Source organism: Macrotis lagotis, chromosome 1 (genome assembly GCF_037893015.1).
Source record: "Macrotis lagotis isolate mMagLag1 chromosome 1, bilby.v1.9.chrom.fasta, whole genome shotgun sequence".
Lineage (NCBI taxonomy): Eukaryota > Metazoa > Chordata > Mammalia > Peramelemorphia > Peramelidae > Macrotis > Macrotis lagotis.
In genome coordinates this window covers 684887160-684898941 of record NC_133658.1, presented here as the reverse complement: position 1 = coordinate 684898941, position 11782 = coordinate 684887160, and positions in this window count along the sequence as shown.

Here is an 11782-nt window from a genome sequence, read left to right as displayed (position 1 = left end):
AGACAAAGACACTGACACTGGACTATCCAGTATAGTGTGCCCACATCAAAGAAGGTACTGTGTTCTGTGAGAGAAGCAGAATTGCAGTAGTTTAAAAGATGAAACACAAATTTAGAGGCATCTCCATTCCAAATGTTCATGTGAGCTATTTGCGCCCAACCCATAGTAAAGTCTTCTGAGTTTGTATTGGTCTGATCAGTCACAGTCAGACACTTGACTCAAACAGAGTGATGTCATTTTGAACTTCTTCAAGAATAGACAATCAACTTTAGAATCATGGATTTCTGAATTGGAAAGGACTTCAGTGGTCTTTTATTGATGGGTCATATATTTGAGAAAAGAATTCAACTTATTTTTGATAAAATGTTAATTGACAAAACTAAAAACACAAAAAGACGGAATTTCTTGTCCAAGATCACATAGACTGAAAGTGGAAAAGGCAGGATTTGAACTCAGACCTTGAGAACTTTAAATATCACATTCTTTCCACTGCCCAACTCATATTTGAAAAAGAATACCCAGAACTATAAGTAGTCATCTGGGGTTTGCTTGCGGAGCTCCAGTGAGGGAGGGAATTGCTTATTTAAAAAGTCTACCTTGAGATATCTCTAATTGTTAAGAAGTTAGTTGGTTTTCCTTTCATCAAACCTAAATTTGCCTTTCTAAAAAAATTTTAATCATTTTTCCTTCTTCTGCCCTTTAGGATCAGAATAAATTTAAATCCTTTCTAAAATGCCAGCTCTTCAACTGCTTGAAGACAATGGCCTCCAACCTGTGTCTTCTCCATGGTGAGCATCCCATTCCCTCAACCAGTCCTCATATGATATGAACTCAAGGCCCTTCATCAATTACTGGGTTTGCCCTCTTCTGAATGATCTTCAGTTTATCAATGTCCTTTCCAGATTGTGGTATCCAGGATTGAACACAATACACTGATTTCTCTTGACCCGTTCTGAGAAAACATCTTCATTGGATCAGCTTCAAAGTGTTGATTTTTAAACAGGTATGATGGCTTCAACAGAAACTCCTTATTCTTAAAGTTGGGTTCTTTATTGAAGAAACAATAACTTCTATCAGAGGTTTTGTAATTGAACTGTAATTTGGCAACCAAAAGACCACATGAATAGAAGTTATGAGTGGAGATTCTTCTGGGTGTGGCTTGTGTAACCAAAGGGCCCAATATGAAAATCCTGTACCAAGGGGCTGAAAATGGCATTAAGGAATGTCAGTGGGACATTGTGGGATTTTGAGCTAGTCTATTCTTAGACGTATGATGGTTATTGATTTTTCTTTTATTTTCTTCCTTCTTAGATTTTGTAGTTAATATGTTTATTCAGTGGGGTAGCCAGTACCAGCCTTGTGAAATTATCAATGCTGATCATAAAGGAAGACAAAATATTTGGTTCATTTTTAGTTTTATATAGAGACATAGTTAATGCAATAGGACTCATACAGATGATGGCAATTAGCAATATAAAAGTTGTCTAGGAAATAGAGAAATTCCATAACATGGGTCATATTTTCTGTTTAAGTTTTTACATCCTGATTTCTTTAAGTTTTGTCCTAATTTTCCCCAACCAGAGGAAGAAAAACAAAACAAAACATACAGCAAAAACAACCCTTCCAAAACTGATGAACACTTTATAAAAATTATCTCTTATGTATCTCTTTTCCTTAATCCTAATTTCTCATGTTAAAAATTACTAATTTGTAAATGTTTCACAAAATATGTATGTACAATGCTAATCTGACTGTCCCATGCTGAGAGGATCAGGGTGGGAAGGGAGGGTGGAGGGAAATTTTGTAACTTGGAAATATGCATGTACAAATGCGTGGAAATTAATTAATTAATTAATTGAAAAGTTTTGACCTAATTTTCCCAGGCTATTCCCCATACCTGGAATGCTCTCCCTCCTCTGGAAGCCTCTCCAGTAAGCCTCCTGGCTTCCTTTAAGTCCCAGATAAAGTCCTAACTTCCACAGGAAGTTTTTCTAAATCTTAGTTCTGCAAATCATTTCCTATTTATCCTGTACCAAGTGATTTTGCATACAGTTGTTTGCATGTTGCCTCCCCTGTTGAACTGTAAGCTCCTTGAGGGCAGGAATTGTCTTTTGCCTTTTATTTCTAAGCCCAGTTCTCAGTCCAGGGTCTGAGACATAGGAGTTGGTTCACAAATGTTTACTGACTAATTTCTTCTAGCCCAGGTCATGTGGGCCTGTGTGGTATAGTTACTTAAATATATGATTTGTTTTTGTTCAGTATTTCAGTCACATCTATCACTTTACAATCCTTGGACCAAAGCACACCAAGCCCCCTCCACTATCTCCTGAAGTCTGTCCAAGCTCATGTTCATTGTTTCCCATGATATTATTGACACTATCATCCTCTGCCATCCTCTTCTCCTTTTGCCTTCAAGCTTTCCCAACATCAGGCTATTTTCCAATGAGAGCTGTCTCCTAATTATTTAAGGTTCAAATTTAGTATTTGACCTTCCAGAGAATGGCCTGAATTCATTTCCTTAATTATGGACTGATTTGTTCTTGTTATCCAAGAGACTCTCTAAAGTTTTCTCTAGCATCATAATTCAAAAGTGTCAACTCTGTGCAGCACTCAACTCTTTAGAGTTGGACAACCTGGAGAACAAAGTCAAGTGGGTCTTAGAAAGTATTGTCAATAATAAGACTAGTGGAGATGACAAGTGAGTTGCTTAAAACCTTAAAAGATGATGCTGTTAAAGTTCTATACTCCCCATGACAACAAATCAGGAAAACACAACAGAGTATTGGAAAAGATCAGTTTATGTCCCATTTCTAAAGAAGAGCAATGCCAAGGAATGTTCAAATTACCAAATAGTTGTGCTTATTTCACACACCAACTAGGTTATGCTTAAGATTCTTAGACTTTAGCAATATGTGAACCAAGATTTATCAGATGAGCAAGCTGCTTCTTGAGGATGATATGCTTCACAAATACAAAGAAAGTTAGAAATAAAAACAAATCATAAAACATCATGATCTCAGAAGAAATCAGATTAAAATAATCCACAGGGCAGTAGAAAAATACCGGGTTGCCACATATTACTAATGATGTACATTCAAAAAGTAACATAAAATACCTATCTAAGGGTATGTGTATAAAGAAAGGGTGATATAGGAGGGAATGACAGCATAGAATCCAAGTGAGCATTATTTAGGCTGAGATGCTAAATGAATGAAAGGCCTCCATCATATTAGGCCGGTTTTTCTGTGACAGATCAGAGCAGGGAAAAGAGTATGTCAAGATAAAAAAGCATGAAGAAGAGCTATGATCTTTCAGTTGAGGGGATATACTTGTTAATGAAATCATGGACCTTTCAGACTTAAACATATTAACAAACCACCCCACCCTCCCACCTAGCACATGCTAAAAAAATTCCACTGTATGTGTGTTCAAAAATATTATCTGCTTAATTAGCTGGTCCTAATTTTCCATTTCTCACATATAATAGATTAAGGCCAGTCCATTTGCACTTTATGAGCATGTCTTATGTCTTAATTTTAGAAAATTATTTATTTAACAAGAAGAAAGGAAAAGAAGGGAAGGGAAAACTTTTCATTCTAATCTCTGATTTCCTTTTTCTGAAAAACTAAAAATAAATTGATGAACATATTTCTATTTCTTCATCCTGCATTGGGAGCAACCAAAATGCAAAGATATTTTAAATTCATGAGTTAGCCTGAATATTCCACCTGTTTTGTCCTTTAACTTAATAGATCCAAAATCAGGTTTTCTATTCTTCATAAAACTCCTGTTTGTCTTCCATTTCTGTTTATGGAATAATTCATGATGGAACCACCATCTTCTCAGTTACCTAGGTTCATAACCTTGGATTCATTTCTGTCTCTTCTAATTCCTCCTTCCCCTAATTGGCACAATCAGTTAGTAAATTCGTTATATTCCACCTTGACCACATTCCTTACATTCATCTTTTCCTTTCTATTGCCACTCCAACTAACCTTCAGGTCCTCATCTCTTCTCATCTAGATTTCTGTAATGTTCTTTTAACTGTTTTTTGCCTCTAATCTGGACCCTTTTTAATCCATTCTTCATATTGCCAATGAAATACTCTTCCTAACACACTGCTCTGATCATATAATACCTCTTTTCAAACATCATCAGTGATTCACCATCACCAAAAACTATAGACTCCTTATTACAGTATAAATGTGATGCTCCATGATTTCCCAAACCACTTGAAAGTAACTACCTTTGTTAGATAAGAATACTTCTTGACCAAATCCATCCAAAACAGATGTGAACAAGGCCTCAAATCAAGCTAAGACATGGGGTGAAAAGAATGACTTAGTCACTCTTAGGAGAACTTTATAAAAATAAGAAGCTATCTCAGAATCACATAGATTCTGAGGGTATGGCAATGGAGAAAAATGAAAGAGAACACCCAGAGCTGAGCTGAAAAGAATAGGCAACCTATAGGCATCTTGAAAACTAAGAAAATGAAAATAGGACTGAGATATGGCACAGAAACAAGATATCAGTTAGAATCATTAGCTCTTCAAGGATCCCAGAACAAAAAGCCAGACTGATGATATCTATGCCACCTACTCAAGTTCCAAGAAAAGAGTTGTTTTTTCCCCCAACTGCCTTTCCAGAATTTAATGAATAAATATTGTATGGTATCTATTTAAATATTAGAAATTTTCCTAAAAGGAGGCTCAGAATGATTTTGATTACACTGTAACTTTTTTGTTTAAAATAAATTCCCTAAAGCAACAGAAAGGGAGTCAAAGGAAGCCAAAAAACCATTATGCTGCTCAAGGCTTAAAATGAGCTAATTATTATAGGAGGTTGTTCTACTAGCAAACAAAACTCTCTATATTTTTATTCCAACCTACCTATGAAACTTTCCCTTTCATTTCTTTTCCCTTTCATAAATAATTTGTTCCAGCACCCTCCCCCCCACCATTTCCCAACCTTTCCTTATGTCATTTTCCACATCTGGAATAGACTCCCTCCCCATATTATCTGTTAAAATTCAATCAATTAATAAACATTAAGTTATACCTAAGTGAAGCAAAAGACAGTCTCCTCTTAAGGTGTTTATAATCTCATGGAGGGGAGACAAAAAACAAACAAATATAGACAAAGCGGGTTTTATATAAAAGATAAATAGGAAATAATTAACAAAGGGAAGATACTAGAATTAAGAAGGTTTGGGAAAGTAAAAGCTTCCAGTAAAAGACTGGAGTTTAATTGGGTCTTAAAGAAAGCCAGGGAAATAAGTAGGTAGGCTTGGGGGGAGAGAATTCCAACTAAGAGGGATGGCCAAAGAAAATTCCTAGAGGCAAGAGATGTCTGTGGAATAGCCAGAAGGCCATTGTCACTGTACTATAGAATATGAGGTATTAATAAGGTATAAAAACATTGGAAAGGTAGGAGAATGCTAAGTATGGGGGTGGGGTTGAAGACCAAATAGAGCATTTTGTACTTGATCCTGGAAGCAATAAGAAACCCCTGAAATTTATTGAAGAGTGGGATGACATGACTGGATGCTCGTTTTAGGAAAATCACCTTAGTAGATAAATGAAAAATGAACAGAAGCAGGGAGAGGCTTGACACAGACAGTCCACCCAGTAGGCTATCATAATAATCCAGGCATCCAAAATGGTGGTCATGTCAGGGAAGAGAAGGGGATATAATCATGAGATTCTGCAAAGGTGAAATGATAGACCCTAGCAACAGATTGGATATGGGAAACAGGGAAGAAGTTTGAGAAATCATAAGGAGCACAGGAAACTTTAAGATTGCAAGTCTGAGGGGCTAAATGAAGTACATGAATTATTCAATTTACTCCTGAATTGAAAATGCTATTGCTCTCCTAAAATTTCTCTTAGAACTTTGTCTAGAGCTTTACTTTGTACGTTTCTCACCATTCCTTATATCAGCTACTTGTCAGGATGCTTAGGAGGCATTCCAAGAAGTACATCTCTAGGCTCTCCTAGAGTTTCCAGGGGAGTTCTGGTACCAGGTCAATGTCTTATACACAGAACAGCAAAGTTCGTAAATAGTGTCATAAATAGCTTCATATCTCTAGTGCCTATTTGATAAATGTCTGTTGAATGAAGAATTGGTGCGTGAATGAAAGACAGGATTCTAGGCATCAGATTTATGAAAGCTTTGAAGTTGTTCCATATATCTTTGAGGTTACAGGAAAAAGGAGAAAAAGATAATTTTGAAAAGGAATTCTTTATCGCATTAAAGACTTCAGTGTTTATTTGCTTGGGGTTCTTTTGCTGTTGTTGCTGTGTCGTTGTTTCATTAAAAAGATAAAATTGGGATTTCTACTTTGCTTTTAGAAGCTCAATATCTAACCTAAAATAAATGTCCCCAAGCCAACTCTTCCTCAAACCCACACAAAACAAACTCCCAAAAAATTTTCCCACATGTAACCTTTTCTGAATCTGGGTCAGCAATCCAGTTTCCCTCTGCTGAGGTTCTTCATGTCTCTTGGGTTAACATATTCCTGGTTATATAGCTTATCTCATTTTCCAAGAAAAATGCTATTTATGAAGCATCACAGTCTTTTTTTGGGTCTGGATGGAAATGCTGCCCCCAAGCTGCCATTGTAACCTGAAACAGGGATGCTTCATTGCTTCAGAAAAGACCCCGGGGACTCTTACACATACACATATTTATCTTCTCCCTCCATGTACACAAGAAATTTCATTGTGAGAAAAAGCTGATGATATCTAAAACACTAGGTTTTTTTCACAGCACTGGATTTTCCCAGGATTAAGATAATGTTATCATCTAGGGGGAATCCTTCCCTACCAGCACCTCTGATCCACTGGGCCATTTGACAGTCACATAAGAGCTGTGACTGGATCTCTTCCACTTTATTTTCTCCTCTACTCTCAGATGGCTCCCCCTTCCTCCCAGCCCTTATTCTTCAATACTTCTCTTGACCCACAGCAATAATCCTCTGCTTTTCCTGTGAGCTCTCCAGGACATGCACCTCTATCTGCCTCTTTAATAGCATTGTTAATGATTTGAGGGGAGTAAATCACAGTCAAGATAATGGCTGCAAAAAATTAATAGACATGATTTTTATGATATAATATACTAGTGTACTAATCGTGAGAACAGTTAATTGAAAAGCCATAAATATTTTATTATCCATTCAGCATTCCTTGTCCTTTCACCATTCAGCATTCTGTTTATTCCTTTCCCTCTTCTGAACTTTCTACCGATTATTCTCTCATAATTCCCCCTAAAGGAAAATTGCCGAGTAGGATAAAGAGAATTTCAATCGCTATATCTAATTACATAAAGAAATGAATCACTTTTTTAAAAAGTGTTATTAGTGTTAGAGAATAAATACTACACTCATTAAGAAGGGAAGAGGGACTTATGAGGCACCTGTTAGGAGCCTGCCATGCTAAGCTCTTTACAAATGTTACCTCATTTGATCCTTACAACAAGGCTGTGAAGTAAGTACTTTTATGTTCTCCACTTTAAAATTGAGAAAACTTAGGGAGAGGCTAAATGACTCACCAAGGATCAAGAGGCTTGTAAGTAACTGAGGTCAAATTTAAACTCAAGTCTTCCTGAATCCATTGCCTTATCCAGCTAACATCTTAACCAAAAGCTGAGAACCAACAGAGCTGAATAACTGTCCAAATTACTGAGTAAATAAACATCTTGAAAAAGGTCCTAAGACAAGATCATTCATTTTTGTTTTAGATGACAGTGCATTTAAATTATCAAACTACATAATAAATATAAATAAATATAAATAAACTTACCTGGTAAATAAGTAGGCACTTTGTTGTTGTTGTAATTGTTTGTCCTTTGTTCTTGAAGAGGGCCACACCATTAAGGAGATGATGCCATGACATACAAACGAATTGAATTTAAGTGAGGGAGAGCTGTGCAACAACATCAGCCTCACTTTCTCCTCCAGAGCATCTGGGTCCAGTAGTCAGATATGAATCAGGATAACTGGAGATGCCCCTGGATATAGTAGGAAACCTTGACCTTTTCAAGTTAAGGTCTTTAATAGGACTCAATTTAATAAATACTCATTAACTTGACTTAGTCCTAAACTATTTTATCTATGTGAGTAAACAACTATGTCCATATATAGATATGTCTGTATGGTATGATTAAGAGCCCTGGACTTGAAATAAAGTAAGGCCAGGTTCTGATCACACCTCTGACACTTCCTAAGTATGTAACTACAAGCAAGTCACTTAGCATTTTCTTTAGCCTCATTTTCCTCATCTATGAACTAGAAATGACAATAAATAGAACCTTCATCACAGGGTTAATGTGAGAATCATGAAATAATATATGTAAATGACTATATAAATATATGTAATGTATAAAAATAATATATGTAATGACTATATAAATGCCCTCTACAGCTGCAAAAATAATAGTAATACTCTTTAAATTGACTGATTTCTGTTTTTCTTTTTTCTTCTTGAAGAATTTCAGTACTGAATCAGTAGGAGTCCCAAGGCATACCCCTTTACTCAGGGGTTCAATTTGACATTTTCCCACCAGATCCTATTAAGAGACTTAGATAGTTGGACTAGATGACCTCTCTGCTCCTTTCCAATTCTTTGAATCCCAAGGGAGAAAGTGTTGCCCATGGATACTGTCTAACATCAAATCCAGATTCCTGAATGCTCATCTGGTGCCTTTCAGTGACCAAGACCTTGCTAATAAAATCCCAAGGTTAAACAACCACTTAAAAGCTTCTGCAACGGATCATCTGAAATGGTGAGCAATGGGAAAAGATCCCCCATCCCCCCCCCAAAAAAAACACAAAACAGTGGAAACACAGGAAAGTATCAAGGCAGTGTCACTGAAAATCAAATCCTAAATCCACTTAATCAATGTCATTAATCACAGGGTATAGTGGAGGGAAAGCGAATTATGGGGGGAGGTATCTATTCTTAAGTCATCTACTGACAACACAGAATATGGCTTATTTAACCTCCTGAAGTCTCAGTCATGCCATGTTTGGGGTATTAAAACATACAACATTATCCAGTAACTATGACTTCAAATCATGGCAGAATTCTAGAATGTATTTTGCTATTGTTGTTGAGTTATTTCTAATCTTGTCCAACTCTTCATGACCCCATTTAGGGTTTTCTTGGCAAAGATAAACAAGGTTAAGTGACTTGGCCAGGATTGTACAGCTAGGAAGTATCTGAAGTGGATTTGAACTCAGATCTATCTACTAAATCAATGTGAAATACACACATGTAAAAATAAAAATAAATAACTGAATGTATCAATAGGGTTATAATGAGTTATATATATACATTTACACACATGTAATAAAGAATGAATTGAAGAGGGCAGAAACTTAACCAGCTAGAAAGAATGGTCCTATAAATTTAGCAAGTTTGGAGCAGTAGGGATGGATGAATATCACCCATTTGAAGTCAAACTATTGATTCTGTAGAGCAAACAGCAAATAACATGAAGTAGTTGAAATAGCTAACCGATCATAGTGGATAGGGCTTTCAGGTCTGAAATCAGGAAGAATCATTTTTCTGAGTTCAAATATGACCTCAGACACTTAGCAGCTGTGTAACATTGGGTAAGTCACTTAACCTTGTTTGCCTCAGTTTCCTCTTCTGTAAAATGAGCTGAAAAAAGGAAAAGATAAACCATTCTAATATTTTTGCCAAGAAAACACAAGCTTCACAGAGTCACAGGGTCATAGAATTGGACATGACTGAACAACCCAAATGAATTAGTCAATGGTGCTAAAATAAGAAACATTTAAAAAAGAATATTTTATTAATATTTTATTTTTCCAAATACATATTTTGAAAGTATTTTCAACATTCATCCATATGCATATGTATATTTTCAAGTTACAAAATTTCCTTCCACTCTTCCTTCCTCCTCCCCTCCCTTCAGAGGCAAACAGTTAGATGATACTGTACATAGATATTTTTGATAAACATGTTTACAGATTAGTCATTTTCAGCATAAGGAATTAGGATTAAGGGAAAGAAATACTTGAGATAATTTTTATAAAATGTTCATCAGATTCTGAAAGCGTTTTTTTGGTTTGGTTTTGTTTCATTTTTCTTCCTCTGGATGGGGAGAGCATTGTCCATGGCTGGTCTAGCAGGGTTGTCCTAAGCTCTCTGAACTGATGAGAGGAGCTGTTTCCATCAAGGTTGATCATCCCACAGTATTGTTGTTGTTAATGTAGGCATTATTCTCTTGGTTCTGCTCCCTTAAAAAATATTAATATCAATTACAACAATTCCATAAAAAATATTAATTAATGAAAATCAATTATCAAAATGAGATCAAAAGAACCTGAAAATTTGCTTAGTCAGGAACATTTGACTTGCCAAATAGAAGAATGGAGAAACTAAGGATATTATAAGTTTCAAATATAAACCCATTTCTAAGTTAGTATACAGATAATGAAAAATTATGAATAGTATTACCTCAGAAAGCAGTGAGAAGCAGTTAGGAGGAAAAATGCAGTTTAAAAAATAATTAAAAGCTTAGCATGAGATACAACTAAACAAAGGCAAGGGGATTTAAGAAAGAAAATGGAAGGAAGATACCAAACAGATAAAAAGACACACAAAATTTGTAGGGGGTTTTTTATAATGAACTGTTTTACCATAAAAGAAAATGGAGATACAATATTTGGGCTCTGATATATCGATCACAGATGTGCTTCAAAAGGAAGTAGAAAACAAAGTTGGACAAAACATCTGGTCTAAACTGAGTGATCAGAAGAGATCAGTGATGTAAACAAAACAATTTTGATGGCACTGAGGAATTTATTCCAAAGGTCTTTGAAGAAGGATAAAATACAAAAGTCATGGGAAATTTTCCCCCCAAAAAAAATGTGAACATCTTTAATATCGATTCGTGCATATGCCTAATTTTCTAACTACATAACATTTTTATGAAAATAATTTATACATATACCAACATCTTTGATGATGGTATTAGAAGGGAATAGACCAGCTTTTATAAACAACTTTCCAGATTAGATCAAATCTTTACCACTGAACAAAACAAAAGAAAGACACAGAAAATACAAGGTCCTACACCTCATTGCTTGTTGATGATTTTTTTTAAAACTTTTGGGAGAGCAAATGTTTCCTTAAAGGCTCACATCTTGGGGGCAGCTAGGTAGTACAGTGAATAAAGCACCAGCCCTGCAGTCAGGAGGACCTGAGTTCAAATGTAAACTCAGACACTTAATAATTACCTAGCTATGTGACCTTGGGCAAGTCGCTTAACCCCATTGCCTCCCCCCCCCCAAAAAAAAAGATTCAGCTCTTACAAAATGTATTTCATGTATATGTCAAAATCATTTAAGTTCCTTAAAAGATAAAGTAACGGAAATAACTTTGTTAAAGAACCTTCCGTTCTGGAATATCACATGAGAAACAAAATGTATGTAAACAAAATATATTTTCTGCTTCCAGAAGAGGTCCAGTGTAGAGCATAAGTCAAAAAGGGATGGCCCAGAGCTGACAAAGCCTTTCATATGCTCCTATTATGTATATATCATGTTAATTGAAGCTGCAGAATATTAGTTTTTCTAAAAAAGTTCCAGTCACTCTAAAGAGTTCAATCTAGCTTTACATACAGAAAATGCAAAATAGTTAAAATTTACCTTTTCTCTAGATTATGATTGGCAACCAAATGGTCAATATGGTCAATACACATCTATCCATGTGTATGTGTATATGTGAAAAAGACATTGCAAATGGAATTG